Here is a 23,651-nt window from a genome sequence, read left to right on the forward strand (position 1 = left end):
GGAGAGGTGGACTGCCGGCGAGAGAGCTTGCAAACCGGCCTTTGGAGGTTGCCGGGGAGGTCTTCCATCGCCACAGTGCTGGTTCTACTCAGAGGACCCACAGGCCAGGGGCAGGTCCCAGCACGGACCCTGCCCAGGCCAGCCTTGACCAGACATTCCTGGCCTCCGGGGGTACTGCCTCACGAAGGGGCAGGTGGCGGGGACAGTGTCGAGACATGCCCAGGCACCTCCCCAGGCTCATTCCATTATGCCTTTTTCCTGGTGCCTAGGCCTCATTTGAGGCCTACTTGCAGGGGAGGTTTCTGGCAGGGGCTCTCTCCACATTTCAAGGGCCTGGAGCACAGAAGGCCTGGTCAGAGGGAAGAGGCCAGCAAGGGGGTCGATGCCCAAGGCCTCTTGGTCCCAACAGCCTCAGGGCAGCAGGGTAAGCAAGTGGCCCACTTTGCCCCTAGGTCGGCCCTGCCCCTTCACACACAGGCTCTGCTGTTGGGCTTGCCCAGGAGCTGCCTGACAGACTCTGGCTCACCTGAGCTCTCTGATGGTGCAGGGGGCAGGAAGACTCGTGTGCATGTTGTTCTGCCTTGGCCTGGGAGTGTTGAGCCCCTAGCTGGCCCCCAGGGTCAATGGAAATGGCCCTTAGAAAGGACCACCCCGAAGCGCTTATCTCCCGGGCTTGGGAACAGAGTGCACAGCTTGCGGGAAGCGCGGGCCTCCTTTGGGAAGGGTGCTTGCAAACCGGCCTTTGGAGGCAGCCGGGGAGGTCTTCCAGCGGCAGAGTCCTGATTCTGCTCAGAGGCCCCACAGGCCACGGGCAGGTTCCAGCATGTGCCCTGCCCCAGGCCAGCCTTGACCAGACCTTCCTGGCCTCTGGGGGGTACTGCCCCAGGAAGGTGCAGGCAGCAGGGCATGAGTCCAGACATGCTCAGGCACCTCCCCAGGCTCATTCCATTAGCGCCTTTTCCCTGGTGTCTATGCCTCATTTGAGTCCTACTAGGAGTGGAGGTTTCTGGCAAGGCTCTCTCCACACTGCAAGGGCCTGGAGCCCGGACGACTTGGTAAGAGGGAAGAGGCCCGCAACGGGGTCAATGCCCAAGGCCTCTTTGACCCAGGAGCCTCAGGGCAGCAGGGAGAGCAAGTGGCCCACTGTGCCCCTAGGTCGGCCCTGCCCCTTCACACACAGGCGCTGCTGCTGGGCTTGCCTAGGAGCTGCCTAAAAGACTGTGGCTCACCCGAGCTCTCTGTCGGTGCAGAGGGCAGGAAGAGCCGTATGCATGTGGTTCTGCCTTGGCCTGGGTGTGTGGAGCCCCTGGCTGTCTCCCAGGTTCAGGGGCAATGGCCTGAGAGTGGATCACCCTGAAGCAGTTTTCTCCCAGGCTTCGGAGCAGAGTGCGCGGCTTGTGGGAAACGCAGGCGTCCCTTGGTGAGGGAGAGGCAACCATGCGGCGAGAGTGTTCGCAAACCGGCCTTTGGAGGTTGCCGGTGAGGTCTTCCAGCGGCACAGTGCTGATTCTGCTCAGAGGACCCACAGGCCATGGGCAGGTCCCAGCAAGGACCCTGCACCAGGTCAGACTTGACCAGACATTCCTGGCCTCTGGGGGTACTGCCCCACAAATGGGCAGGTGGCGGAGAGTGTGTCCAGACATGCCCAGGCACCTCCCCAGTCTAATTCCTTTCATGCCTTTCCCATGCTTCATAGGCCACATTTGAGGCCTACTTGGAGGGGAGGTTTCTGGCATGGCCTCTCTCCAACTGCAACGGACTGGAGTCTGGGTGGCCTGGTCAGAGTGAAGAGGCCAGCAAGTGGGTTGATGTCCAAGGCTTCTTTGTCCCAGCAGCCTCAGGGCAGCAGGGTGAGCAAGTGACAAACTGTGCCCCTAGGTCAGCCCTGCCCCTTCACACACAGGCACTCCTGCTGGGCTTGCCCAGGAGCTGCCTGACAGACTCTTGCTCATTCCGAGCTCTCTGACGGAACAGAGGGCCGGAAGAGACGTGTGCATGTGGTTCTGCCTTGGCCTGTGTGTGTGGAGCCCCTAGCTGTCTCCCAGGCTCATGGGCAAAGGCCTGAGATGGGACCACACAAGCGCTTTTCTCCCAGGCATGGGAGCAGAGTGCGCGGCTTGCGGGAAACGTGGGCCTCCGTCGGTGAGGGAGAGGCAGCCAGCCTGCGAGTGATTGCAAACCAGCCTTTGGAGTCTGCTGGTGACGTCTTCCAACGGCACAGTGTTGTTTCTGCTCAGAGGCCCCACAGGACAGGGGCAGGCCCCAGCAAGGACCCTGCCCCAGAACGGCCTTGACGAGACCTGCCTGGCCTCTGGGTGTACTGCCCCACGAAGAGGCAGGCTGCAGGGAGTGTCTCCAGACATGCCCAGGCGCCTCCCCAGTCTCATTCCCTGAGCACCTTTCCCATGATACCTAGGCCTCATTTGAGGCCTACTTGGAGGGGAGGTTTCTGGCAGGGCCTCTCTCCACACTGCAAGGGACTGGAGCCCAGGCGGCCTCATCAGAGGGAAGAGGCCAGTAATGGGTTCGATGTCCAAGGCCTCTTTGGCCAAGCAGCCTCAGGGCAGCAGGGTGAACAAGTGGCCTTCAGTGCCCCTAGGTCAGCCCTGCCCCATCACACACAGGCGCTGCTGCTGGGATTGCACAGGCGCTGAGTGACACACTCTGGCTCACCCGAGCTCTCTGACCGTGCAAGGGGCAGGAAGAGACGTGTTCATGTGGTTCTGCCTCTTCCTGGGTGCGTGGATCCCCTAGTTGTCCCCAAGGCAAATGGCCAAGGGCCTGAGAGCGGACGAACCCGATGCGCAATTGTTGTGGGCTTGGGAGCAGAGGGCGTGGCTTGCGGGAAATGCAGGTCTCCCTCGGGTAGAGTGCTTGCAAACCAGCTTTTGGAGGCTGCCGGGGAGGTCTTCCATCGCCACAGTGCTGGTTCTGCTCAGAGGCCCCACAGGCCAGGGGCAGGTCCCAGCACGGACCCTGCCTCAGGCCAGCCTTGACCAGACATTCCTGGCCTCTGGGGGTACTGCCTCACGATGGGGCAGGCAGCGGGGACAGTGTCAAGACATGCCCAGGCACCTCCCCAGGCTCATTCCATTATGCCTTTTCCCTGGTGCTTAGGCCTCATTTGAGGCCTACTTGGAGGGGAGGTTTCTGGCAGGGGGCTCTCTCCACATTGCAAGGGCCTGGAGCCCAGAAGGCCTGGTCAGAGGGAAGAGGCCAGCAAGGGGGTCGATGCCCAAGGCCTCCTTGGCCCAGCAGCCTTAGGGCAGCAGGGAGAGCAAGTGATCCATTGTGCCCCTAGGTCAGCCCTGCCCCTTCACACACAGGCGCTGCTGCTGGCTTGCCCAGGAGCTGCCAAACAGACTGGCTCACCCGAGCTCTCTCACAGGGCAGAGGGCCAGAAGAGACGTGTGCATATGGTTCTGCCTTGACCTGGGTGTGGGGATCCCCTAGCTGTAACCAAGGCCCTGGGTCAAGAGCATGAGAGCGGACGAACCTAATGTGCTATTGTCCTGGGCTTGGGAGCAGAGTGCGTGGCTTGCGAGAAACGCGGGTCTCCCTTGGGGACAGTGCTTGCAAACCGGCCTTTGGAGGCTGCCAGTGAGGTCTTCCAGCGGCACAGTGCTATATCTGATCAGAGGCCCCACAGGCCAGGGGCAGGTCCCAGCACGGACCCTCCCCCAGGCCAGCCTTGACCAGATCTTTCTGGCCTCCGGGGGTACAGCCTCACGAATTGGTAGGCGGCGGGGAGTGTCTACAGACATGACCAGGCGCCTCCCCAGTCTCATTTCCTTAGCTCCTTTCCCATGATTCCTAGGCCTCATTTGAGGCCTACTTGGAAGGGAGGTTCCTGGCAGGGCCTCTCTCCAAACTGCAAGAGACTGGAGCCTGGACGGCCTGGTCAGAGGAAAGAGGCCAGCAAGGGGGTCGATGCCCAATGCCTCTTGGTCCCAGTAGCCTCAGGGCAGCAGGGTAAGCAAGTGGCCCACTGTGCCCCTAGGTCGGCCCTGCCCCTTCACACACAGGCTCTGCTGTTGGGCTTGCCCAGGAGCTGCCTGACAGACTCTGGCTCACCTGAGCTCTCTGATGGTGCAGGGAGCAGGAAGATCGTGTGCATGTGGTGCTGCCTTGGCCTGGGTGTTTGGAGCCCCTAGCTGTCCCCCACGCCTAGGGGCAAATCCATTAGAGGGGACCACTCAAGCACTTTCCTCCTGGGCTTAGGAGCAGAGTGCATGGCTTGCGGGAATCGCGGGCCTCGCTCGATGAGGGAGAGGTTGCCAGACAGCGAGAGTGCTTGCAAACCGGCCTTTGGAGGCTGCCGATGAGGTCTTCCATGGCCACAGTGCTGTTTCTGCTCAGAGGCTCCACAGGCCAGTGGCAGGTCCCAGCACGGACCCTGCCCCAGGCCAGCCTTGACTGGACCTTCCTGGCCTCCGGAGATACTTCCTCACAAAGGGGCAGGCGGCGGGGTATGTGTCATAACATGGCCAGGGACCTCCACAGGCTCATTCCCTGAGCGCCTTTCCCTTGGTTCATAGGCCTCATTTGAGGCCTACTTGGAGGGGCGGTTTCTGGCAGGGCCTCTCTCCACACTGCAAGGGACTGGAGCCCGGACGGCCTGGTCAGAGTGAAGAGGCCAGGAACGGGTTCGATGCCCAAGGCCTCTTTATCCCAGCAGCCTCAGGGCAGCAGGGTGAGCAAGTGGCCTTCAGTGCCCCTAGGTCAGCCCTGCCCCATCACACACAGGCGCTGCTTCTGGGATTGCCCAGGAGCTGCCTGACAGACTCTGGCTCACCCGAGCTCTCTGATGGTGCAGAGGGTAGGAAAAGACGTGTGCATGTGCTTCTGCCTTGGCCTGGGAGTGTGGAGTCCCTAGCTGGCCCCCAGGCTCTATGGAAAGGGCCCTGAGCGAGGACCACCCCGAAGCGCTTTTCTCCCGGGCTTGGGAGCAGAGTGCGCAGCTTGCGGGAAGCGCGGGCCTCCTTCGGGGATGGTGCTTGCAAACCGGCCTTTGGAGGCAGCCGGGGAGGTCTACCAGCGGCAGAGTCCTGGTTCTGCTCAGAGGCCCCACAGGCCACGGGCAGGTTCCAGCATGGACCCTGCCCCAGGCCAGCCTTGCCCAGCCCTTTCTGGGCTCTGGGGGGTACTGCCCCACGAAGGTGCAGGCCGCAGGGCGTGTGTCCCAAGATGCTCAGGCACCTCCCCAGGCTCATTCCATTAGCGCCTTTTCCCTGTTGCATATGCCTCATTTGAGGCCTACTAGGAGTGGAGGTTTCTGGCAGGGGCTTCTCCACACTGCAAGGGCATGGAGCCTGGATGCCCTGGTCAGAGGGAAGAGGCCCACAAAGGGGTCAATGCCCAAGGCCTCTTTGGCCCAGTAGCCTCAGGGCAGCAGGGAGAGCAAGTAGCCCACTGTGCCCCTAGGTCGGCCCTACCCCTTCAAACACAGGTGCTGCTGCTGGGCTTGCCCAGGAGCTGCCTAACAGACTGTGGCTCACCCGAGCTCTCTGACGGTGCAGAGGGCCGGAAGAGCCATGTGCATGTGGTTCTGCCTTGGCCTGGGTGTGTGGAGCCCTTAGCTTTCTCCCAGGTTCAGGGGCAATGGCCTGAGAGAGGATCACCCCGAAGCCCTTTTCTCCCAGGCTTCAGAGCAGAGTGCGCGGCTTGCGGGAAACGCAGGCGTCCCTCGGTGAGGGAGAGGCAGCCAGCCGGTGAGAGTGCTTGCAAACCGGACTTTGGAGGTTGCTGGTGAGGTCTTCCAGCGGCACAGTGCTGGTTCTGCTCAGAGGACCCACAGGCCAGGGGCAGCTCCCAGCAAGGACCCTGCACCAGATCAGCCTTGACCTCTGGGGTACTGCCCCACAAAGGGGCAGGTGGCGGGCAGTGTGTCCAGACATGCCGAGGCGCCTCCCCAGTCTAATTCCATTTGCGCCTTTCCCATGCTTCATAGGCCACATTTGAGGCCTACTTGGAGGGGAGGTTTCTGGCATGGCCTCTCTCCAACTGCAACGGACTGGAGCCCGGACGGCCTGGTCAGAGGGAAGAGGTCAGCAATTGGGTTGATGCCCAAGGCCTCTTTGTCCCAGAAGCCTCAGGGCAGCAGGGGGAGCAAGTGGCACTCAGTGCCCCTAGGTCGGCCCTGCACCATCACACACAGGTGTTGCTGCTGGGCCTGCCCAGGAGCTGCCTGACAGACTCTTGCACACCCATGCTCTCTGACGGTCCAGGGGGCAGGAAAAAACTTGTGCATTTGCTTCTTCCTTGGCTGGGTTTGTGGAGCCCCTAGCTGGCACCGAGGCTTGGGGCAAGGGCCCTGAGATAGCACCACCCCGAAGTGCTTTTCTCCCGGGCTTGGGAGCAGAGTGCGCAGCTTACGGGAATCGCGGGCCACCCTCGGGGAGGGTGCTTGCACACTGGCCTTTGGAGGCAGCCAGGGAGGTCTTCCAGCGGCAGAGTGCTGGTTCTGCTAAGAGGCCCCACAGGCCACAGGGAGGATCCAGCATGGACACTGCCCCAGGAGAGCCTTGTCCATACCTTCCTGGCCTCTGGTGGAACTGCCTCACGAATGGGCAGGCGTCGGGGCATGTGTCCAGACATGCCCAGGCACCTCCCCAAGCTCATTACCTGAGCGCCTTTCCCATGGTTCCTAGGCTTCATTTGAGGCCTACTTGGAGGGGAGGTTTCTGGCAGGGCCTCTCTCCACACTACAAGGGCCTGGAGCCCGTACAGCCTGGTCAGAGGGAAGAGGCCAGCAAGGGGGTCGATGCCCAAGGCCTGTTTGGCCTAGCAGCCTCAGGGCAGCAGGGGAAGCAAGTGGCCAACTGTGCCCCTAGGTCGGTCCTGTCCCGTCACACACAGCCGCGGCTGCTGGGCTTGCCCAGTAGCTGCCTGACACACTCTGGCTCACCTGAGCTCTCTGACGGTGCAAGGGGCAGGAAGATACGTGTGCATGTGGTTCTCCCTTGGCCTGGATGTGTGGAGCCCCTAGTTGTCCCCAAGCACCAGGCCAAGCGCCTTAGAGCGGACAAACCCAATGCACTACTGTCCTGGGCTTGGGAGCAGAGTGCGTGACTTGCGGGAAACTCGGGTCTCCCTCGGGGTGAGTGCTTGAAAACCGGCCTTTGGATGCAGCCGGGAGGTCTTCCAGCGGCAGAGTGCTGGATTTGCTCTGTGGCCCCAAGGCCAGGGGCAGGTCCCAGTATGGACCCTCCTCCAGCCCAGCCATGCCCAAACCTTCCCGACCTCTGGGGGTACTGCCCCATGAAGGAGCAGGCTGTGGAATGTGTGTCCATACATGCCCAGGTGCCTCCCTAGGCTCATTCCATTAGCGCCTTTTCCCTGTTGCCTAGGCCTTTTGAGGCCTACTCGGAGGGGAGGTTTCTGGCAGGGGCTCTCTCCAGACTGCAAGCGTATGGAGGACGGTTGGCCTGGTCAGAGGAAAGAGGCCAGAAAGTGGGTCGTTTCCCAAAGCCTCTTTGGCCCAGCAGCCTAAGGGCAGCAGGGAGAGCAAGTGGCGCACTGTGCCCCTAGGTCTGCCCTGCCCCTTCAAACACAGGCGCTGTTGCTGGGCTTGCCCAGGAGCTGCCTGACAGACTCTTGCTCACCCGAGCTCTCTGACGGTACAGAGGTCGGGAAGAGACACGTGCATGTGGTTCTGCCTTGGCCTGTGTGTGTGGAGCCCCTAGCTGTTTCCCAGGCTCATGGGCAAAGGCCTGAGATGGGACCACATAAGCGCTTTTCTCCCAGGCATGGGAGCAGAGTGCGCGGCTTGCGGGAAACGTGGGCCGCCGTCGGTGAGGGAGAGGCGGCCAGCCTGCGAGAGTGCTTGCAAATCAGCCTTTGGAGGCTGCTGGTGACTTCTTCCAATGGCACAGTGCTGTTTCTGCTCAGAGGCCCCACAGGACAGGGGCAGGCCCCAGCAAGGACCCTGCCCCAGACCAGACTTGACCAGACCATCCTGGCCTCTGGGTGGACTGCCCCACGAAGAGGCAGCCTGCAGGGAGTGTTTCCAGACATGGCCAGGCGCCTCCCCAGTCTCATTCCCTGAACACCTTTCCCATGATACCTAGGCCTCATTTGGGGCCTACTTGGAGGGGAGGAGTCTGGCAGTGCCTCTCTCCACACTGCAAGGGACTGGAGCCCGGACGGCCTCGTCAGAGGGAAGAGGCCAGCAATAGGGACGATGTCCAAGGCCTCTTTGTCCCAGCAGCCTCAGGGCAGCAGGGTGAGAAAGTGGCCCTCCTTGCCGCTAGGTCGGCCCTACCCCATTACTCACAGGCGCTGCTACTGGGCTTGCCCAGCAGCTGCCTGACAAACTCTGGCTCACCCAAGATGTCTGACGGTGCAGGGGGCAGGAAGAGACGTGTGGATATGGTTCTGCCTTGGCCTGGGTGTGTGGAGCCCCTAGCTGTCCCCCAGGCACTGGACCAAGGGCCTCAGAGCGGATGAACACGATGTGCTATTGTCCTGGGCTTGGGAGCAGAGTGTGTGGCTTGCGGAAACGCGGGTCTCCCTCGGGGAGAGTGCTTGCAAACCAGCATTTGGAGCCAGCCACGGAGGTCTTCCAACGGCAGAGTGCTGGATTTGCTCTGTGGCCCCACAGGCCAGGGGCAGGTCCCAGCATGGAACCTGCCCCAGGCCAGCCTTGCCCAGACCTTCCCGGCTCTAGGATACTGCCCCATGAAGGAGCAGGCTGCAGGAAGTGTGTCCAGATATGCTGAGGCACCTCCTCAGGCTCCTTCCCTGAGTGCTTTTCCCCTGGTTCCTGGGCCTCATTTGAGGCCTAGTTGGAGGGGAGATTTCTGGCAGGGGCTCTCTCCACACTCCAAGGGCCTGGAGCCCGGATGGCCTGGTCAGAGGAAAGAGGCCAGCAAGGGGGTCGATGTCCAAGGCCTCTTTGGCCCAGCAGCCTCAGGGCAGTAGGGAGAGTAAGTGGCCCACTGTGCCCCTAGGTCGGCCCTGCACCATCACACACAGGCGCTGCTGCTGGGTTTGGGCAGGAGATGGCGTGACAGACTCTGGCTCACCCAAGATCTCTGACAGTGTAGGGGGCAGGAAGAGACATGGTCATGTGATTCTGCCTTGGCCTGGGTGTGTGGACACTTGCTCTGCATTTCCCTGTGACCAGGCTGTCTGAGCTCCAGGCTCTGAGTGTGTGAAAACAGCCCATGCCAGCACCTCCCATTTGAGTAGGCCTTAAATTAGGTCAAGCTCAGGGGAAAAGCACTAGGGGTAAGAGCCTGGGGAGGTGACCGGGCATGTCAAGAAACACACACCCCGCAGCCTGCCCCTTCATGGGGCAGCAGCACCAGAGGCCAGGAACGTCTGGGAAAGGCTGGCCAAGGACAGGGGTATTGCTGGGTCCTTCCCACGGCCTGTGGGGACTCTGAGCAGAACCAGCACTGTGCCGCTGGAAGACCTCACCGGCAACCTCCAACAGCTGGTTTGAAAGCACTCTCGCCGCATGGTTGCCTCTCCCTCACCAAGGGACGCCTGCGTTTCCCGCAAGAAGCGCACTCTGCTCCGAAGCCTGGGAGAAAAGCGCTTCAGGGTGATCCTCCCTCAGGTCATTGCCCCTGAACCTGGGAGAAAGCTAGCCCCTAGAAATCTAGGGGCTCCACACACCCAGGCCAAGCTAGGGTAGGTAAGAGACTGGGGAGGCGACCAGGCATGTCTGGACACACTCCCCGCAGCCTGCCCTTCATGGGGCAGCAGCCCCGGAGGCCAGGAAGGTCTGGGCAACCCTGGTCAAGGGCAGAGACCATGCTGGGTGCTGCCCCTGGCCTGTGGGTCCTCTCAGGAGAACCACCGCTTTCCCACATTAAGACCTCGCCGGCTGCTTCCAAGAGCCGGTTGCAAGCCTTCTCGCCGGCTGCCGCACCTCCCAACGCAAGGGAGGCTTGTTTTTCCCGCAAGGCGCGCAATCTGCTCTTAAGCCCGGGAGAAAGGCGCTTCGGGGTGGTCCATTCTCTGGGCCCTTGCCCCTGAGCCTGGAGGCAACCTTGAAGGTCCACACTCCCAGACCAAGAAAGAACCACATGCACACGTCGTTTCCTGAGCCCTGCACCTTCCGAGAGGTTGAGTGAGCCAGAGTCTCTCAGGCAGCTCCTCGGCAACCCCAGCAGCACAGCCTGTGTGTCAAGGGGCAGAGTGGGCCTCTTGCTCTCCCAGCTGCCCTGAGGCTGTTGGGAGAAAAAGGCTTTGGGCATCCAACCCGTTGCTCCCCACTTCCCTCTCACCAGGCCGTCTGAGCTCCAAGTCCTTGCAGTGTGGAGACAGCCTCTGCCAGCACGTCCCCTCCGAGTTGGATTCAAAAGAGGCCTAGGCCAGGGGAAATATGCTAGGGCGTAAGAGACCGGGAGGCGACCAGGCATGTCTGGACACACTCCCCGCAGCTTGCCCTTCATGGGACAGCAGCCCCGGAGGCCAGGAAGGTCTGGGCAGCCCTGGCCAAGGGCAGAGACCATGCTGGGTGCTGCCCCTGGCCTGTGGGTCCTCTCAGCAGAACCACCCCTTTCCCGCATGCAGACCTCCCAGGCTGCTTCCAAGGGCCGGTTACAAGCATTGTCGCCGGCTGCCGCACCTCCCAGCGCAAGGGAGGCTTGTTTTTCCCGCAAGTCGCGCAATCCGCTCCCAAGTCGGGAGAAAAGCACATCGGGGTGGTCCTTTCTCTGGGCCCTTGCCCCTCAGCTTGGAGTCAAGCTTGGAAGTCCACACTCCCAGGTCGAGGCAGAACCACATGCACATGTCTATTACTGCGCCCTGCACCTTCCGAGAGCTCGAGTGAGCCAGAGTCTGTCAGGCAGCTCCTCGGCCACCCCAGCAGCACAGCCTGTGTGTCAAGGGGCAGAGCCGACCTAGGGGCAGTGTGGGCCTCTTGCTCTCCCAGCTGCCCTGAGGCTGCTAGGCTAAAGAGGCCTTGGGCATCCACCCCCTTGCTCCCCACTTCCCTCTCAGCAGGCCGTCTGAGCTCCAAGCCCTTGCAGTGTGGAGACAGCCTCTGCCAGCAACTCCCTTCCGAGTAGGACTCAGAAGAGACCTAGATCCAGGGGAAATGCGCTAGGGGATAAGAGACTGGGGAGGAGACCGGGCATGTCTAGACACACACGCCGCAGCCTGGCCCTTCATGGGACAGCAGCCCCGGAAGCCATGAAGGCCTGGGCAAGGCTGACCAAGGGCAGGAAACTTGCTGGGTGTTTTCCCTGGCCTGTGGGGACTCTGAGGAGAACCAGGCCTCTCCCGTAGGAAGACCTCCCCGACTGCCTCCAAAGGCCGGTTTGCAAGCATTCTCGCCAGACTGCTGCCGCTCCCTGCCGAGGGAGGCCTGCTTTTCCTGCAAGTCGCGCACTCTGCTCTTAAGCCCGGGAGAAAAGCGCTTCGGGGTGGTCCTTTTTCTGGGCCCTTGCCCCTGAGCCTGGAGTCAAGCTTGGACATCCACATTGCCAGGAAGAGGCAGAATCACATGCATATGTTTGTTCCTGCCCCCTGCACCTTCCGAGGACTTGGTTGAGCCAGAGTCTGTCAGACATGTCCTCCGCAGCCCCAGCAGGCGTGCCTGAGTGTCAACGGGCAGAGCTGATCTAGGGGCAGAGTGGGCCTCTTGCTCTCCCAGCTGCCCGGAACCTGCTGGGCCAAAGAGGCCTTGGGCATCCACACACTTCTTCCGCACTTCCCTGTGACGAGGCCGTCGGAGCTCCAGGCTCTTGCTGTGTGAAAACAGCCCATGCCAGCACCTGCCCTCCGAGTAGGCCTTAAATTAAGCCAAGCACAGGGGAAATGCGCTAGGGGGTAAGAGACTGGGGAGGTGACCAGGTATGTCTGGACACACTCCCCGCAGCCTGGCCTTCATGAGGCAGCAGCCCCGGAGGCCCGGAAGGTCTGGGCAACCCTGGCCAAGGACAGAGACCATGCTGGGTGCTGCCTGTGGGTCCTCTGAGCAGAACCACCGCTTTCCCGCATGAAGACCTCCCAGGCTGCTTCCAAGGGCCGGTTACAAGCATTGTCGCCGGCTGCCGCACCTCCCAGCGCAAGGGAGGCTTGTTTTTCCCGCAAGTCGCGCAATCCGCTCCCAAGCCGGGAGAAAAGCACATCGGGGTGGTCCTTTCTCTGGGCCCTTGCCCCTCAGCTTGGAGTCAAGCTTGGAAGTCCACACTCCCAGGTTGAGGCAGAACCACATGCACATGTCTATGGGTCCTCTCAGCAGAACCACCCCTTTCCCGCATGAAGACCTCCCCGGCTGCCTCCAAGGGCCGGTGGCAAGCAATCTCGCCGGCTGCCGCACGTCCCTCCCCAAGCGAGGCCTGTTTATCCCGAAAGTCGCGCAATCCGCTCCCAAGTCGGGAGAAAAGCACATCGGGGTGGGTCCTTTCTCTGGGCCCTTGCCCCTGAGCCTGGAGTCAACCTTGGAGGTCCACACTCCCAGACCAAGAAAGAACCACATGCACACGTCGTTTCCTGAGCCCTGCACCTTCCGAGAGCTCGAGTGAGCCAGAATCTGTCAGGCAGCTCCTCGGCAACCCCAGCAGCACAGCCTGTGTGTCAAGGGGCAGAGCCGACCTAGGGGCAGAGTGGGCCTCTTGCTCTCCCAGCTGCCCTGAGGCTGCTGGGAGAAAAAGGCTTTGGGTATCCAACCCGTTGCTCCCCACTTCCCTCGCACCAGGCCGTCTGAGCTCCAAGTCCTTGCAGTGTGGAGACAGCCTCTGCCAGCACGTCCCCGCCGAGTTGGACTCAAAAGAGGCGTAGGCCGGGGGAAATATGCTAGGGGGTAAGTGACTGGGGAGGCGACCAGGTATGTCTGGACACACTCCCCGCAGCCTGCCCTTCATGAGGCAGCAGCCCCGGAGGCCAGGAAGGTCTGGGCAACCCTGGCCAAGGACAGAGACCATGCTGGGTGCTGCCCCTGGCCTGTGGGTCCTCTCAGCAGAACCACCCCTTTCCCGCATGAAGACCTCCCCGGCTGCCTCCAAGGGCCGGTGGCAAGCAATCTCGCTGGCTGCCGCACGTCCCTCCCCAAGGGAGGCCTGTTTATCCCGAAAGTCGCGCAATCCGCTCCCAATTCGGGAGAAAAGCACATCGGGGTGGGTCCTTTCTCTGGGCCCTTGCCCCTGAGCCTGGAGTCAACCTTGGAGGTCCACACTCCGAGACCAAGAAAGAACCACATGCACACGTCGTTTCCTGAGCCCTGCACCTTCCGAGAGGTTGAGTGAGCCAGAGTCTCAAAGGCAGCTCCTCGGCAACCCCAGCAGCACAGCCTGTGTGTCAAGCGGCAGAGCCGACCTAGGGGCAGAGTGGGCCTCTTGCTCTCCCAACTGCCCTGAGGCTGTTGGGAGCAAAAGGCTTTGGGCATCCAACCCGTTGCTCCCCACTTCCCTCTCACCAGGCCGTCTGAGCTCCAAGTCCTTGCAGTGTGGAGACAGCCTCTGCCAGCACGTCCCCGCCGAGTTGGACTCAAAAGAGGCGTAGGCCGGGGGAAATATGCTAGGGGGTAAGTGACTGGGGTGGCGACCAGGCATGTCTGGACACACTCCCCGCAGCCTGCCCTTCATGGGACAGCAACCCCGGAGGCCAGGAAGGTCTGGGCAACCCTGGCCAAGGGCAGAGACCATGCTGGGTGCTGCCCCTGGCCTGTGGGTCCTCTCAGGAGAACCACCGCTTTCCCGCATGAAGACCTCCCCGGCTGCTTCCAAGGGCCGGTTACAAGCATTGTCGCCGGCTGCCGCACCTCCCAGCGCAAGGGAGGCTTGTTTTTCCCGCAAGTCGCGCAATCCGCTCCCAAGTCGGGAGAAAAGCACATCGGGGTGGTCCTTTCTCTGGGCCCTTGCCCCTCAGCTTGGAGTCAAGCTTGGAAGTCCACACTCCCAGGTCGAGGCAGAACCACATGCACATGTCTATTACTGTGCCCTGCACCTTCCGAGAGATCGAGTGAGCCAGAGTCTGTCAGGCACCTCCTCGGCCACCCCAGCAGCACAGCCTGTGTGTCAAGGGGCAGAGCCGCCCAAGGGGCAGAGTGGGCCTCTTGCTCTCCCAGCTGCCCTGAGGCTGCTAGGCGAAAGAGGCCTTGGGCATCCACCCCCTTGCTCCCCACTTCCCTCTCAGCAGGCCGTCTGAGCTCCAAGCCCTTGCAGTGTGGAGACAGCCTCTGCCAGCAACTCCCCTCCGAGTAGGACTCAGAAGAGGCCTAGATCCAGGGGAAATGCGCTAGGGGATAAGAGACTGGGGAGGAGACCGGGCATGTCTAAACACACATGCCGCAGCTTGCCCCTTCATGGGACAGCAGCCCTGGAAGCCAGAAAGGCCTGGGCAAGGCTGACCAAGGGCAGGAAACTTGCTGGGTGTTTTCCCTGGCCTGTGGGGACTCTGAGGAGAACCAGGCCTCTCCCGTAGGAAGACCTCCCCGACTGCCTCCAAAGGCCGGTTTGCAAGCATTCTCGCCAGACTGCTGCCGCTCCCTGCCGAGGGAGGCTTGCTTTTCCTGCAAGTCGCGCACTCTGCTCTTAAGCCCGGGAGAAAAGCGCTTCGGGGTGGTCCTTTCTCTGGGCCCTTGCCTCTGAGCCTGGAGTCAAGCATGGACATCCACATTGCCAGGAAGAGGCAGAATCACATGCATATGTTTGTTCCTGCCCCCTGCACCTTCCGAGGACTTGGTTGAGCCAGAGTCTGTCAGACATGTCCTCCGCAGCCCCAGCAGGCGTGCCTGAGTGTCAACGGGCAGAGCTGATCTAGGGGCAGAGTGGGCCTCTTGCTCTCCCAGCTGCCCGGAACCTGCTGGGCCAAAGAGGCCTTGGGCATCCACACACTTGCTCCGCACTTCCCTGTAACGAGGCCGTCGGAGCTCCAGGCTCTTGCTGTGTGAAAACAGCCCATGCCAGCACCTGCCCTCCGAGTAGGCCTTAAAATAGGCCAAGCACAGGGGAAATGCGCTAGGGGGTAAGAGACTGGGGAGGTGACCAGGCATGTCTGGACACACTCCCCGCAGCCTGCCCTTCATGAGGCAGCAGCCCCGGAGGCCCGGAGGTCTGGGCAACCCTGGCCAAGGACAGAGACCATGCTGGGTGCTGCCCCTGGCCTGTGGGTCCTCTCAGCAGAACCACCCCTTTCCCGCATGAAGACCTCCCCGGCTGCCTCCAAGGGCCGGTGGCAAGCAATCTCGCTGGCTGCCGCACGTCCCTCCCCAAGGGAGGCCTGTTTATCCCGAAAGTCGCGCAATCCGCTCCCAATTCGGGAGAAAAGCACATCGGGGTGGGTCCTTTCTCTGGGCCCTTGCCCCTGAGCCTGGAGTCAACCTTGGAGGTCCACACTCCCAGACCAAGAAAGAACCACATGCACACGTCGTTTCCTGAGCCCTGCACCTTCCGAGAGGTTGAGTGAGCCAGAGTCTCTCAGGCAGCTCCTCGGCAACCCCAGCAGCACAGCCTGTGTGTCAAGGGGCAGAGCCGACCTAGGGGCAGAGTGGGCCTCTTGCTCTCCCAACTGCCCTGAGGCTGTTGGGAGCAAAAGGCTTTGGGCATCCAACCCGTTGCTCCCCACTTCCCTCTCACCAGGCCGTCTGAGCTCCAAGTCCTTGCAGTGTGGAGACAGCCTCTGCCAGCACGTCCCCTCCGAGTTGGATTCAAAAGAGGCCTAGGCCAGGGGAAATATGCTAGGGCGTAAGAGACCGGGAGGCGACCAGGCATGTTTGGACACACTCCCCGCAGCTTGCCCTTCATGGGACAGCAGCCCCGGAGGCCAGGAAGGTCTGGGCAGCCCTGGCCAAGGGCAGAGACCATGCTGGGTGCTGGCCCTGGCCTGTGGGTCCTCTCAGCAGAACCACCGCTTTCCCGCATGAAGACCTCCCAGGCTGCTTCCAAGGGCCGGTTACAAGCATTGTCGCCGGCTGCCGCACCTCCCAACGCAAGGGAGGCTTGTTTTTCCCGCAAGTCGCGCAATCCGCTCCCAAGTCGGGAGAAAAGCACATCGGGGTGGTCCTTTCTCTGGGCCCTTGCCCCTCAGCTTGGAGTCAAGCTTGGAAGTCCACACTCCCAGGTCGAGGCAGAACCACATGCACATGTCTATTACTGTGCCCTGCACCTTCCGGGAGATCGAGTGAGCCAGAGTCTGTCAGGCACCTCCTCGGCCACCCCAGCAGCACAGCCTGTGTGTCAAGGGGCAGAGCCGCCCAAGGGGCAGAGTGGGCCTCTTGCTCTCCCAGCTGCCCTGAGGCTGCTAGGCTAAAGAGGCCTTGGGCATCCACCCCCTTGCTCCCCACTTCCCTCTCAGCAGGCCGTCTGAGCTCCAAGCCCTTGCAGTGTGGAGACAGCCTCTGCCAGCAACTCCCCTCCGAATAGGACTCAGAAGAGGCCTAGATCCAGGGGAAATGCGCTAGGGGGTAAGAGACTGGGGAGGAGACCGCGCATATCTAGACACACACGCCGCAGCCTGCCCCTTCATGGGACAGCAGCCCCGGAAGCCAGGAAGGCCTGGGCAAGGCTGACCAAGGGCAGGAAACTTGCTGGGTGTTTTCCCTGGCCTGTGGGGACTCTGAGGAGAACCAGGCCTCTCCCGTAGGAAGACCTCCCCGACTGCCTCCAAAGGCCGGTTTGCAAGCATTCTCGCCAGACTGCTGCTGCTCCCTGCCTAGGGAGGCCTGCTTTTCCTGCAAGTCGCGCACTCTGCTCTTAAGCCCGGGAGAAAAGCGCTTCGGGGTGGTCCTTTCTCTGGGCCCTTGCCCCTGAGCCTGGAGTCAAGCTTGGACATCCACATTGCCAGGAAGAGGCAGAATCACATGCATATGTTTGTTCCTGCCCCCTGCACCTTCCGAGGACTTGGTTGAGCCAGAGTCTGTCAGACATGTCCTCCGCAGCCCCAGCAGGCGTGCCTGAGTGTCAACGGGCAGAGCTGATCTAGGGGCAGAGTGGGCCTCTTGCTCTCCCAGCTGCCCGGAACCTGCTGGGCCAAAGAGGCCTTGGGCATCCACACACTTCTTCCGCACTTCCCTGTGACGAGGCCGTCGGAGCTCCAGGCTCTTGCTGTGTGAAAACAGCCCATGCCAGCACCTGCCCTCCGAGTAGGCCTTAAATTAAGCCAAGCACAGGGGAAATGCGCTAGGGGGTAAGAGACTGGGGAGGTGACCAGGTATGTCTGGACACACTCCCCGCAGCCTGCCCTTCATGAGGCAGCAGCCCCGGAGGCCCGGAAGGTCTGGGCAACCCTGGCCAAGGACAGAGACCATGCTGGGTGCTGCCTGTGGGTCCTCTCAGCAGAACCACCGATTTCCCGCATGAAGACCTCCCAGGCTGCTTCCAAGGGCCGGTTACAAGCATTGTCGCCGGCTGCCGCACCTCCCAGCGCAAGGGAGGCTTGTTTTTCCCGCAAGTCGCGCAATCCGCTCCCAAGCCGGGAGAAAAGCACATCGGCGTGGTCCTTTCTCTGGGCCCTTGCCCCTCAGCTTGGAGTCAAGCTTGGAAGTCCACACTCCCAGGTTGAGGCAGAACCACATGCACATGTCTATGGGTCCTCTCAGCAGAACCACCCCTTTCCCGCATGAAGACCTCCCCGGCTGCCTCCAAGGGCCGGTGGCAAGCAATCTCGCCGGCTGCCGCACGTCCCTCCCCAAGCGAGGCCTGTTTATCCCGAAAGTCGCGCAATCCGCTCCCAAGTCGGGAGAAAAGCACATCGGGGTGGGTCCTTTCTCTGGGCCCTTGCCCCTGAGCCTGGAGTCAACCTTGGAGGTCCACACTCCCAGACCAAGAAAGAACCACATGCACACGTCGTTTCCTGAGCCCTGCACCTTCCGAGAGCTCGAGTGAGCCAGAGTCTGTCAGGCACCTCCTCGGCCACCCCAGCAGCACAGCCTGTGTGTCAAGGGGCAGAGCCGACCTAGGGGCAGAGTGAGCCTCTTGCTCTCCCAACTGCCCTGAGGCTGCTGGGAGAAAAAGGCTTTGGGCATCCAACCCGTTGCTCCCCACTTCCCTCTCACCAGGCCGTCTGAGCTCCAAGTCCTTGCAGTGTGGAGACAGCCTCTGCCAGCACGTCCCCGCCGAGTTGGACTCAAAAGAGGCGTAGGCCGGGGGAAATATGCTAGGGGGTAAGTGACTGGGGAGGCGACCAGGCATGTCTGGACACACTCCCCTCAGCCTGCCCTTCATGGGGCAGCAGCCCCGGAGGCCAGGAAGGTCTGGGCAACCCTGGCCAAGGGCAGAGACCATGCTGGGTGCTGCCCCTGGCCTGTGGGTCCTCTCAGGAGAACCACCCTTTCCCGCATGAAGACCTCCCCGGCTTCTTCCAAGGGCCGGTAACAAGCATTGTCGCCGGCTGCCGCACCTCCCAGCGCAAGGGAGGCTTGTTTATCCCGCAAGTCGCGCAATCCGCTCCCAAGTCGGGAGAAAAGCACATCGGGGTGGTCCTTTCTCTGGGCCCTTGCCCCTCAGCTTGGAGTCAAGCTTGGAAGTCCACACTCCCAGGTCGAGGCAGAACCACATGCACATGTCTATTACTGTGCCCCGCACCTTCCGAGAGATCGAGTGAGCCAGAGTCTGTCAGGCACCTCCTCGGCCACCCCAGCAGCACAGCCTGTGTGTCAAGGGGCAGAGCTGCCCAAGGGGCAGAGTGGGCCTCTTGCTCTCCCAGCTGCCCTGAGGCTGCTAGGCTAAAGAGGCCTTGGGCATCCACCCCCTTGCTCCCCACTTCCCTCTCAGCAGGCTGTCTGAGCTCCAAGCCCTTGCAGTGTGGAGACAGCCTCTGCCAGCAACTCCCCTCCGAGTAGGACTCAGAAGAGGCCTAGATCCAGGGGAAATGCGCTAGGGGGTAAGAGACTGGGGAGGAGACCGGGCATGTCTAGACACACACGCCGCAGCCTGCCCCTTCATGGGACAGCAGCCGCGGAAGCCAGGAAGGCCTGGGCAAGGCTGACCAAGGGCAGGAAACTTGCTGGGTGTTTTCCCTGGCCTGTGGGGACTCTGAGGAGAACCAGGCCTCTCCCGTAGGAAGACCTCCCCGACTGCCTCCAAAGGCCGGTTTGCAAGCATTCTCGCCAGACTGCTGCCGCTCCCTGCCGAGGGAGGCTTGCTTTTCCTGCAAGTCGCGCACACTGCTCTTAAGCCCGGGAGAAAAGCGCTTCGGGGTGGTCCTTTCTCTGGGCCCTTGCCCCTGAGCCTGGAGTCAAGCTTGGACATCCACATTGCCAGGAAGAGGCAGAATCACATGCATATGTTTGTTCCTGCCCCCTGCACCTTCCGAGGACTTGGTTGAGCCAGAGTCTGTCAGACATGTCCTCCGCAGCCCCAGCAGGCGTGCCTGAGTGTCAACGGGCAGAGCTGATCTAGGGGCAGAGTGGGCCTCTTGCTCTCCCAGCTGCCCGGAACCTGCTGGGCCAAAGAGGCCTTGGGCATCCACACACTTGCTCCGCACTTCCCTGTGACGAGGCCGTCGGAGCTCCAGGCTCTTGCTGTGTGAAAACAGCCCATGCCAGCACCTGCCCTCCAAGTAGGCCTTAAATTAGGCCAAGCACAGGGGAAATGCGCTATGGGGTAAGAGACTGGGGAGGTGACCAGGCATGTCTGGACACACTCCCCGCAGCCTGCCCTTCATGAGGCAGCAGCCCCGGAGGCCCGGAAGGTCTGGGCAACCCTGGCCAAGGACAGAGACCATGCTGGGTGCTGCCTGTGGGTCCTCTCAGCAGAACCACCGATTTCCCGCATGAAGACCTCCCAGGCTGCTTCCAAGGGCCGGTTACAAGCATTGTCGCCGGCTGCCGCACCTCCCAGCGCAAGGGAGGCTTGTTTTTCCCGCAAGTCGCGCAATCCGCTCCCAAGCCGGGAGAAAAGCACATCGGGGTGGTCCTTTCTCTGGGCCCTTGCCCCTCAGCTTGGAGTCAAGCTTGGAAGTCCACACTCCCAGGTTGAGGCAGAACCACATGCACATGTCTATGGGTCCTCTCAGCAGAACCACCCCTTTCCCGCATGAAGACCTCCCCGGCTGCCTCCAAGGGCCGGTGGCAAGCAATCTCGCCGGCTGCCGCACGTCCCTCCCCAAGCGAGGCCTGTTTATCCCGAAAGTCGCGCAATCCGCTCCCAAGTCGGGAGAAAAGCACATCGGGGTGGGTCCTTTCTCTGGGCCCTTTCCCCTGAGCCTGGAGTCAAGCTTGGACATCCACATTGCCAGGAAGAGGCAGAATCACATGCATATGTTTGTTCCTGCCCCCTGCACCTTCCGAGGACTTGGTTGAGCCAGAGTCTGTCAGACATGTCCTCCGCAGCCCCAGCAGGCGTGCCTGAGTGTCAACGGGCAGAGCTGATCTAGGGGCAGAGTGGGCCTCTTGCTCTCCCAGCTGCCCGGAACCTGCTGGGCCAAAGAGGCCTTGGGCATCCACACACTTCTTCCGCACTTCCCTGTGACGAGGCCGTCGGAGCTCCAGGCTCTTGCTGTGTGAAAACAGCCCATGCCAGCACCTGCCCTCCGAGTAGGCCTTAAATTAAGCCAAGCACAGGGGAAATGCGCTAGGGGGTAAGAGACTGGGGAGGTGACCAGGTATGTCTGGACACACTCCCCGCAGCCTGCCCTTCATGAGGCAGCAGCCCCGGAGGCCCGGAAGGTCTGGGCAACCCTGGCCAAGGACAGAGACCATGCTGGGTGCTGCCTGTGGGTCCTCTCAGCAGAACCACCGCTTTCCCGCATGAAGACCTCCCAGGCTGCTTCCAAGGGCCGGTTACAAGCATTGTCGCCGGCTGCCGCACCTCCCAGCGCAAGGGAGGCTTGTTTTTCCCGCAAGTCGCCCAATCCGCTCAAAGCCGGGAGAAAAGCACATCGGGGTTGTGCTTTCTCTGGGCCCTTGCCCCTCAGCTTGCAGTCAAGCTTGGAAGTCCACACTCCCAGGTTGAGGCAGAACCACATGCACATGTCTATGGGTCCTCTCAGCAGAACCACCCCTTTCCCGCATGAAGACCTCCCCGGCTGCCTCCAAGGGCCGGTGGCAAGCAATCTCGCCGGCTGCCGCACGTCCTTCCTCAAGCGAGGCCTGTTTATCCCGAAAGTCGCGCAATCCGCTCCCAAGTCGGGAGAAAAGCACATCGGGGTGGGTCCTTTCTCTGGGCCCTTGCCCCTGAGCCTGGAGTCAACCTTGGAGGTCCACACTCCCAGACCAAGAAAGAACCACATGCACACGTCGTTTCCTGAGCCCTGCACCTTCCGAGAGCTCGAGTGAGCCAGAATCTGTCAGGCAGCTCCTCGGCAACCCCAGCAGCACAGCCTGTGTGTCTAGGGGCAGAGCCGACCTAGGGGCAGAGTGGGCCTCTTGCTCTCCCAACTGCCCTGAGGCTGCTGGGAGAAAAAGGCTTTGGGCATCCAACCCGTTGCTCCCCACTTCCCTCTCACCAGGCCGTCTGAGCTCTAAGTCCTTGCAGTGTGGAGACAGCCTCTGCCAGCACGTCCCCGCCGAGTTGGACTCAAAAGAGGCGTAGGCCGGGGGAAATATGCTAGGGGGTAAGTGACTGGGGAGGCGACCAGGCATGTCTGGACACACTCCCCGCAGCCTGCCCTTCCTGGGGCAGCAGCCCCGGAGGCCAGGAAGGTCTGGGCAACCCTGGCCAAGGGCAGAGACCATGCTGGGTGCTGCCCCTGGCCTGTGGGTCCTCTCAGGAGAACCACCGCTTTCCCGCATGAAGACCTCCCCGGCTGCTTCCAAGGGCCGGTTACAAGCATTGTCGCCGGCTGCCGCACCTCCCAGCGCAAGGGAGGCTTGTTTTTCCCGCAAGTCGCGCAATCCGCTCCCAAGTCGGGAGAAAAGCACATCGGGGTGGTCCTTTCTCTGGGCCCTTGTCCCTCAGCTTGGAGTCAAGCTTGGAAGTCCACACTCCCAGGTCGAGGCAGAACCACATGCACATGTCTATTACTGTGCCCTGCACCTTCCGAGAGATCGAGTGAGCCAGAGTCTGTCAGGCACCTCCTCGGCCACCCCAGCAGCACAGCCTGTGTGTCAAGGGGCAGAGCCGCCCAAGGGGCAGAGTGGGCCTCTTGCTCTCCCAGCTGCCCTGAGGCTGCTAGGCTAAAGAGGCCTTGGGCATCCACCCCCTTGCTCCCCACTTCCCTCTCAGCAGGCCGTCTGAGCTCCAAGCCCCTGCAGTGTGGAGTTAGCCTCTGCCAGCAACTCCCTTCCGAGTAGGACTCAGAAGAGGCCTAGATCCAGGGGAAATGCGCTAGGGGGTAAGAGACTGGGGAGGAGACCGGGCATATCTAGACACACACGCCGCAGCCTGCCCCTTCATAGGACAGCAGCCCCGGAAGCCAGGAAGGCCTGGGCAAGGCTGACCAAGGGCAGGAAACTTGCTGGGTGTTTTCCCTGGCCTGTGGGGACTCTGAGGAGAACCAGGCCTCTCCCGTAGGAAGACCTCCCCGACTGCCTCCAAAGGCCGGTTTGCAAGCATTCTCGCCAGACTGCTGCTGCTCCCTGCCGAGGGAGGCCTGCTTTTCCTGCAAGTCGCGCACTCTGCTCTTAAGCTCGGGAGAAAAGCGCTTCGGGGTGGTCCTTTCTCTGGGCCCTTGCCCCTGAGCCTGGAGTCAAGCTTGGACATCCACATTGCCAGGAAGAGGCAGAATCACATGCATATGTTTGTTCCTGCCCCCTGCACCTTCCGAGGACTTGGTTGAGCCAGAGTCTGTCAGACATGTCCTCCGCAGCCCCAGCAGGCGTGCCTGAGTGTCAACGGGCAGAGCTGATCTAGGGGCAGAGTGGGCCTCTTGCTCTCCCAGCTGCCCGGAACCTGCTGGGCCAAAGAGGCCTTGGGCATCCACACACTTCTTCCGCACTTCCCTGTGACGAGGCCGTCGGAGCTCCAGGCTCTTGCTGTGTGAAAACAGCCCATGCCAGCACCTGCCCTCCGAGTAGGCCTTAAATTAAGCCAAGCACAGGGGAAATGCGCTAGGGGGTAAGAGACTGGGGAGGTGACCAGGCATGTCTGGACACACTCCCCGCAGCCTGCCCTTCATGAGGCAGCAGCCCCGGAGGCCCGGAAGGTCTGGGCAACCCTGGCCAAGGACAGAGACCATGCTGGGTGCTGCCTGTGGGTCCTCTCAGCAGAACCACCGCTTTCCCGCATGAAGACCTCCCAGGCTGCTTCCAAGGGCCGGTTACAAGCATTGTCGCCGGCTGCCGCACCTCCCAGCGCAAGGGAGGCTTGTTTTTCGCGCAAGTCGCGCAATCCGCTCCCAAGCCGGGAGAAAAGCACATCGGGGTGGTCCTTTCTCTGGGCCCTTGCCCCTGAGCCTGGAGTCAACCTTGGAGGTCCACACTCCCAGACCAAGAAAGAACCACATGCACACGTCGTTTCCTGAGCCCTGCACCTTCCGAGAGCTCGAGTGAGCCAGAATCTGTCAGGCAGCTCCTCGGCAACCCCAGCAGCACAGCCTGTGTGTCAAGGGGCAGAGCCGACCTAGGGGCAGAGTGGGCCTCTTGCTCTCCCAACTGCCCTGAGGCTGCTGGGAGAAAAAGGCTTTGGGCATCCAACCCGTTGCTCCCCACTTCCCTCTCACCAGGCCGTCTGAGCTCCAAGTCCTTGCAGTGTGGAGACAGCCTCTGCCAGCACGTCCCCGCCGAGTTGGACTCAAAAGAGGCGTAGGCCGGGGGAAATATGCTAGGGGGTAAGTGACTGGGGAGGCGACCAGGCATGTCTGGACACACTCCC

The sequence above is a fragment of the Muntiacus reevesi genome, unplaced genomic scaffold, assembly GCF_963930625.1.
Source record: "Muntiacus reevesi unplaced genomic scaffold, mMunRee1.1 SCAFFOLD_59, whole genome shotgun sequence".
Taxonomy (NCBI): domain Eukaryota; kingdom Metazoa; phylum Chordata; class Mammalia; order Artiodactyla; family Cervidae; genus Muntiacus; species Muntiacus reevesi.